This window comes from Mastomys coucha, unplaced genomic scaffold (assembly GCF_008632895.1).
Source record: "Mastomys coucha isolate ucsf_1 unplaced genomic scaffold, UCSF_Mcou_1 pScaffold22, whole genome shotgun sequence".
NCBI lineage: Eukaryota > Metazoa > Chordata > Mammalia > Rodentia > Muridae > Mastomys > Mastomys coucha.
In genome coordinates this window covers 34,876,695-34,884,008 of record NW_022196905.1, presented here as the reverse complement: position 1 = coordinate 34,884,008, position 7,314 = coordinate 34,876,695, and the positions used below count along the sequence as shown (strand labels likewise).

Here is a 7,314-nt window from a genome sequence, read left to right as displayed (position 1 = left end):
AGAAAAAAACAAAACAAAACAAAATACAAGTGAAATAAAGACTTTTCAAAGTAAAAAAAAATGTTTTATAATATTTAAGATTACATCATGTCAGAGTTTGCAAATAAAAAACATGGTGTCTTAAAATTCTTTTATTACAGTTATGTGTGTATATGTGTATGTCTGTGTGTGTGTGTATGTGTGTGTGTAGTGTGTGTGTGTGCTTGTGCACCCAAGTGATAACATGAATGAACGAAAGCTAGTAATTTGGAGAAGTTGTCCATGTTATTCAAGAAGGCATACTACTGACACTTGAAATCAGGTGTTTCTAATGCCAGAGATCATGTGTACCCGTAAGCAATGAAAATTCAGAGGTGAAAGGAAGATTAAAAATAAAAGATCAAATGTATACTAAGCCCTAGCTGAAACAGTGTTCCTTCCCCTCATCTGTTGTCATTTGCCCTCATCATTTCCTAGGAACAGGAGCATTTTCACTGTCTGTCTGCCTGAAACCATCCATGAGGTCAACACAGAGCCAATGCCCATGAGAACTCTATAATCTCATCCTGGCCTTCTATACCTGTTTATATTCTGGATGGTATTACCTACTGTTGTTTATTTCATGGCTGTTTGTGGAATGCTGATCCAGGTGTGTGTGGAAGAGTCTACGAAACATGAGCAAACTGAATGACAGAGACACATAGCTTATTATCTTAATCATGGCATCTCCTCCACTGTCTTCTGGGTAAGTGGAATAAATAACAGTATTATGTATGTGTATTTACATGAAAGTGCATGCATTTTAAATTATCATATGTAAAAACAGTTTAGGTAATCACTTTCCAATTCTAACAATTATTTGTTATGTCAATCAATATCTTTTTTGTTTTGTGTATTAGTATATGTATGTACACATATATGCATATTGAAGGTATGCATATATATATATAATACACACATATTTTATATTTATTTGTCTAAAAACATGGACTACTATGGTACATGTGGTGGAAGTCAGTGAAAAAAATATATATTGTTCTCCTTTTATTTTGTACTACTTTGTAGACACTGTCAGTGAAAATATGAACTGACATATGAGCATCTGCCAATCCCAGAAATGATAACTTATCTGTCTAAAAGGCAAGAGACAAGACTTTTGGCCAAGTGCCTGGGCTCTATTTCACTTTCATCCTTCAGCATCTCTGGGAGACAGATTCACAGACCTTAACAGATCCACTGGCCAAATCGTTATTTACACATAGCTTCTTCCCAGATTTTGAGAAAAAATGACTAGTATTCAAACAGAAAGGAAACAAAACATTTGCATGCTCTATCAATCTTCCAGATTGTTTGGGGGTAAGATTTACAGTTGCTAAAAGCAGTAGTGAAGGAGCCCCGAATAGGGAAGTAGAAGGCTGGTTTCTAGGTTTTAAGGGTTGATTTGAGGACTAATGGAATGTATTTGTCCTTCTATCATGTTACAATTACATTGTGACTCACATGCATGTTTCAGAAAGGTCATTAACCCAATACTTTATGTTAATATGGAACAGTCAATTTAAACTAGATACCATCATTGATTCAATATTCAATCAAGTATGTCTGCCTACTAGAAAACATAGCTTTCTCTTAATTTGGAGGGCATCTTATTGTTAACCAAGTACTAATTGATGAGGCGCTATCACTTGGCATTAGAAGTAGGCACATATTTTAGTAGTAGTATACTAAGAAATGAACAAACTATTGGGAAATAACAGAATCAAATAAGAGGGCTGAGCATACATTTTATATTGTTTATTATATTATAATTTAAATATAATTTATTATATTTATTAGTATATATATATACATATATATAAATATACACACATACACACATATATATATATGCACATATGCACACATATATATGAGTATCATGGCACGCAGTGCCTGCAAAAGCCAGAAGAGAATATTAGATCCCTGATCTTGAATTTCAGATGGCTATTGTGTACTGTGTGTGTGTGTGTGTGTCATCTCTGCAAAGGCAGCAAGTTGCTTTAAGAATAACAGTTTAGGCTCTCTGCTCCTCCCTGTTCCAGAGACAGCCGCATCTTTTTGTGCAGTGCCAGCTTCGTCCCGTAGACAAAATGGTGAAGGTCGGTGTGAACGGATTTGGCCGTATTGGGCGCCTGGTTACCAGGGCTGCCATCCTTTCTGACAAGGTGGAGATTGTCGCTATCAACGACCCCTTCATTGACCTCAACTACATGATCTACATGTTCCAGTATGACTCTACCCACGGCAAATTCAACGGCACAGTCAAGGCTGAGAATGGGAAGCTTGTCATCAACGGGAAACCCATCACCATCTTCCAGGAGCGAGATCCCGCTAACATCAAATGGGGGGATGCTGGTGTTGAGTATGTTGTGGAGTCTACTGGCGTCTTCACCACCATGGAGAAGGCCGGGGCCCACTTGAAGGGTGGGGCCAAAAGGGTCATCATCTCTGCCCCTTCTGCCGATGCCCCCATGTTTGTGATGGGTGTGAACCACGAGAAATATGACAACTCGCTCAAGATTGTCAGCAATGCGTCCTGCACCACCAACTGCTTAGCGCCCCTGGCCAAAGTCATCCATGACAACTTTGACATCGTGGAAGGGCTCATGACCATGGTCCATGCCATCACAGCCACTCAGAAGACTGTGGATGGCCCCTCTGGAAAGCTGTGGCGTGATGGCCGTGGGGCTGTCCAGAACATCATCCCTGCATCCACTGGAGCTGCTAAGGCTGTGGGCAAGGTCATCCCATAGCTGAATGGGAAGCTCACCAGCATGGCCTTCCGTGTTCCTACCCCCAATGTATCAGTTGTGGGTCTGACATGCCGCCTGGAGAAACCTGCTAAGTATGATGACATCAAGAAGGTGGTGAAGCAGGCGTCTGAGGGTCCACTGAAGGGCATCCTGGGCTACACGGAGGACCAGGTTGTCTCCTGCGACTTCAACAGCAACTCCCACTCTTCTACCTTTGATGCTGGGGCTGGCATTACTCTCAATGACAACTTTGTAAAGCTCATTTCCTGGTATGACAATGAATACGGCTACAGCAACAAGGTGGTGGAACTCATGGCCTACATGGCCTCCAAGGAGTAAGAAGCCCTGGACACCCACCCCAGCAAGGACACTGAGAGCAAGAGAGAGGCCCTACCCCAACACTGATCATCTCCCTCACAATTTCCATCCCAGACCCCCATAATAACAGGAGGGGCCTAGGGAGCCCTCCCTACTCTTTTGAATACCATCAATAAAGCTCACTGCACCCACACAAAAAAAGAATAACAATTTAGCTTCTTGAGTTCTTTATATATTTTGGAAATTAGCCCTCTATCAGATGTGGGGTTAGTGAAGATTTTTTTCCCCAATCTGTAGATTGCCAATTTGTCTTACTGGTTATGTCTTTGGCCTTACAGTTTTCCAGTTTCATGAGTTCCCATTATCCATTCTTGATCTTAGAGCATGAGCCATTGGAGTTCTGTTTAAGAAATTTCCCCCTGTGCCAATGAGTTCAAGGCTCTTTCCCACTTTCTCTTCTATTAGATTCAATGTATCAGGTTTTATGTTGAAGTCCTTGATCCATTAGGACTTGAACTTGGTACAAGGTGACAAATATGGGCCTATTTTCATTTTGACAGCCAGTTAGACCAGCACCATTTGTTGACGATGCTTTCTTTTTCCATTGTATCTGTTTGGCTTCTCTGTCAAAGATCAAGTGCCCATAAGTTTGTGGCTTTATTTTTGAGTCTTCAATTCTATTCCATTGATCAATGTGTCTGTCTCTGTACCAATACCATGCAGTTTTTATGACTATTGCACTGTAGTAAAGCTTGACAAGAATGGTGATTCCCCAAGCCATTCTTTTGTTGTTAAGTATTGTTTTCGCTATTCTGTGTTTATTTTTTGTTGTTGTTGTTTTGTTTCTTTTTTTGCCTTTCCAGGTGAATTTGAGAATTGCTCTTTCCATGTCTCTGAAGAATTGTGTCAGGATTGCATTAAATCTGTAGATTGCCTTTGGTAGGAAAAAAATCAAACAACCTAATTAAAAAATGGGGTATAAAACTAAACCTATAATTCACAAAAAATGAATCTTAAATGGCTGAGAAACACCTAATGAAATGTTCAAAGTCCTTAGTAACCAGAGAAATACAAATCAAAACAACCCTGAGATTCTACCTTACACCAATCAGAATGGCTAAGATCAAAACCTGAGGGGACAGAACATGTTGGAGAGAATTCAGAGAAAGAGGAACACTCCCCATTGCTGGTGTGATTGAAAACTGGTATAATCACTCTAGAAATCAGTCTAGAGATACAATCACTCTGGAAATAGTCCAATTTTCCTCAGAAAATTGGAAATAGATCTATCTGAAGACCCAAATATCCCACTCATAGGAATATAACCAAAAGATGCTCTACCGTGCCACAGGTACACATGTTTCACTATGTTCATAGCGTCCTTGTTTGTGATAGCCAGAAACAAGTGGAAACAACTCAGATGTCCCACAATAGAAAAATGGATACAAAAAATGTGGTTCATTTACACAATGGAATACTACTTAGCTTAAGAATGAAGACATCCTGAGTTTTGTAAGCAAATGGATGGAACTAGAAAATATCATCCTGAGTGAGGTAACTTAAACCCAAAAGTACATACATGTTTATGTACTCATTAATAAGGAGATATTAATCAAAAGAGAATAAAAGTGTTGAATACCCAAGATATCGTCCACAGAACTGAAAAAGTTCAAAAAGCTGAAAGGCCCAAGTGAGGATGCCTTTCTCCCACTTGAGAGGGAGAAGAAAGCAATCACAAAAGGGGAGGGAGGGACCTTTAAAGGAAAAGGGATTGGGGGTGGCAGAGAGCATAAAATGATTGGGTATTGTGTGGGGCAAAAGGACTGAAATCCCTGAGGGCCAGCAGAAAAATGAAAACCGGCAAACTTGGGTGGTGGGAGACTCTCAGGACTCAAAGAGAGGGACCTTAGATAAGAAGGAACTTGGAGAGCCTATCTCCAGCAGAAGGACAGGGCATCTAGTGAGGAATGGGGTTGCCATCCCACAGTCAAAATTCTGACCCATAATTGTTCCTGTCTGAAAGAACTGAAGGCATAGAAATGGAGAGGAGCCTGAGGAAAAGCAGGTCCAGCAACAGGCCCTAAGTGGGATCCAAGACAAAGGGAAACCCCAAGTCCTGATACTATTACAGAGGCTATGGAGCACTCACCAAAAGGGACCTATGATGACTGCCTTCTCAAAGACCCAACAAGCAGCTGAAAGAATCAGATGCAGATATTTGTACCCAACCAATGGACAGAAGCTGCTGACCCCTGTGGTTGAATAAGGGGAAAGCTAGAAAATGAGGAGGAGGGTGACCCTTTAGGAGGGCCAGCAGTCTCAATTAACCTGGACCCCAGAGATCTCTCAGATACTGGAATGCAAACCATTCAGCATACACCAGCTGATATGAGGCTCCCAACACATATACAGCAAAGGACTGCGGGTCCTGGTTTAGTCAGAAAAGGTGCACCCAACCCTGAAGAGACTGGAGGCCTCAGGGAGTTTAGAGGTCTGATGGGGTGGTGGGAGTCACTTCATCCTCATGGAGATGGGGGCAGGGAGTAGGTATGGTATGTGGAACAGCTGGAGGATGAACTGGGAGGGGAATAAAATCTGGAGTTAAAATTAAGAAAAAAGAGTAACAATTTAATTTTTAATATTATGATCATACTTTATTTTGATTTTTTACAATTTCATATATAATTGTATGTGTACAATGTTTGAACATAGTCACCTCTTCACTGCTGCTGAGCTTGCTCCTTTTCTCAGTACCACGCTTTCCTACTTCTGTGGCGTTTTCTGTGATCCATTGACTTTAATTGGAATAGTTTGTGGTAGCATGAGCAGGTGTTATGTATTTGAACAAAAGAAACATATCAGTGGCTACACTACTATGAACCCAATCATGTATATATTAATGTCAACACACACAGTATGCACATATATACATATGAGAAAGAAAAAAAATACATTTTTAAAAATGTTCTACTCCATTCTTCTAATCCATACATTACCTACATTCTTCTTATTCATTACAACTTCCAAACTATTTCTCCACTAGCTAAAACAAGAATGCTTAGTTCAAGGTTTTGTCATTAAAGTTTATGACCTATTACCACCGTTATTATTGCCACCAAGCTGCCTAGGTCAGTAATTCTCGTTTTTTGATGTCCTTAGCTAGCTGGCATCACCATTCTCTGGGGCAATATCTCTTGTAGATTGTCAGTGGTATTAACCACACAGGGATGAGATAATCCAATAACCTGCAATGTCACTTCTTGGCATTCCAGCTTTAATGGCCTACACCTACCCTCTCCTTTTTCCTGATGTCCTCCTATTTATTCTTACACTCAGTCATGTCCCATCATCGACTGCTCAGTTTCTAAGGTGGCAGTTTTACTTTTCCTAGTCTTAAACAATCATCTTGTTCTGAAATTTTTAAAAAAGAAAAAAGAAGAAAAAATAATTTAAGTTAGTTTATTTTCTCATTTTTGTACAGTTTCTCTTAGCCTGTAGCATTCTCTGTGACCAAATAAACTAACTAATGAGTATAGCTAAAATTGTTTCATTTAAATATTAAAGACATTATTTTGTATTTCCACTAGTATTCTACTTTCTTGCATAGTACTCATGTTAAAAATACATGTAACTCCTCTAGTTTTTAGAGCCAGCAGTTCTGCATAGACCTAATTAATCTGTTTACAACTAAAATTACTCATTCTCTTCTTTTTTTCTGTTATCTTACATACTTTCAGAAAAAGTTACATCACATGTCATTCAACTACCCATAGATAAAGTTCACTATCTTTGCTAAACTTTTCATCTAGATTGAAATGAAGCTTACCCTCTTATCTGAGCCCACTAGCCTAAAGCTTTACTTGTCAACACTTTTCTTCCAGTTGCCTATTCACTATTAATCATAAAGTTGAACAACCTAAGGATGGTATATTAAATACCTTGAGGTTCTGACATCACCCCCTGTTTTTTCCTAATTCGCTTAAAAATTCCTTGTTACTTCAGAGTCTAATAACTTTACCAGTAATTTTTGTCTTGTATAATAGTTGACTGTCTACAAACTTAAGCTTTCCAACTAGAAATGTATCTTCTGATTCAATTGAATTTCTTTTTATTCAATCTACCATATATAATATTTTGAAAATTGGTAATGAAATTTGTTTAAACCCAAGGTAAGGGAAAATGAGTCATGCTTTGATTTAACTTTTTGCTGCCTAGATAAAAATAT

The 7,314-nt window shown here is 39.1% G+C and overlaps 1 pseudogene; it reads left to right on the top strand.

The window, feature by feature from the left end:
- Positions 1-2,093: 2,093 nt before the first annotated feature.
- On the top strand, positions 2,094-3,125 carry LOC116070594 (annotated as a pseudogene).
- The last annotated feature ends 4,189 nt before the right edge of the window (positions 3,126-7,314 follow it).